The sequence below is a fragment of the Buceros rhinoceros genome, unplaced genomic scaffold (genome assembly GCF_000710305.1).
Source record: "Buceros rhinoceros silvestris isolate BGI_N320 unplaced genomic scaffold, ASM71030v1 scaffold3884, whole genome shotgun sequence".
Lineage (NCBI taxonomy): Eukaryota > Metazoa > Chordata > Aves > Bucerotiformes > Bucerotidae > Buceros > Buceros rhinoceros.
The window spans coordinates 17,625-18,131 of record NW_010408652.1 but is presented as its reverse complement, the minus strand read 5'-3'; the positions used below and the strand labels follow the sequence as shown (position 1 = coordinate 18,131).

The 507-nt window shown below is 44.4% G+C and overlaps 1 protein-coding gene across 1 annotated transcript in view; it reads right to left on the bottom strand.

The window, feature by feature from the left end:
* Positions 1-507, bottom strand: part of LOC104492374 (ATP-binding cassette sub-family A member 13-like) — a gene marked incomplete at both ends in the record, with an annotated part of 84,818 nt that overhangs the window by 66,757 nt on the left and 17,554 nt on the right. The window lies entirely within an intron of this gene.

Below are 507 nucleotides of genomic sequence, written 5' to 3'. Positions count from 1 at the left end.
TCTGAGGTCCTTCTACCCATGAACCTGTCTTTCAGTTACCTTCTCTATCTTTTGGTCTGGAGACTAAAACTACCAATAGACATTATTCAAGCCATTTTCACTGCTTCCTAAGTTTGCAAGTGCATCCTGAAACTTCACAACAAACCCTTAAAAGTACAGAGTGAGCCTAGACAATGTATGTCAGGTGAAATTCAGAGGAGGAGGTCCAAATTATATACATACAGTAAACTGATCACCTCCAGGTGATCAGGACTCCTCCAGGCGGGTACTCGGCACTCAATTCTCTACCAGCCCTGCTCTAGTCATTGTTCCAGATCACAGGCCCTGCACTGCAGCCCTTCCCTGGCACACCTCTGATTTCCAAAGTGTTTTCCACCCATCACTAAACCCGCCCTTATCTGGTCTATATGCAGAAATTATCCAGGAGCAAGACACTTTGCTGTTCCAGGCAAATTATCCAAGAGTGCATTTATCCCATTGTCAGTACAATGTCGCTCTTATGAAAAA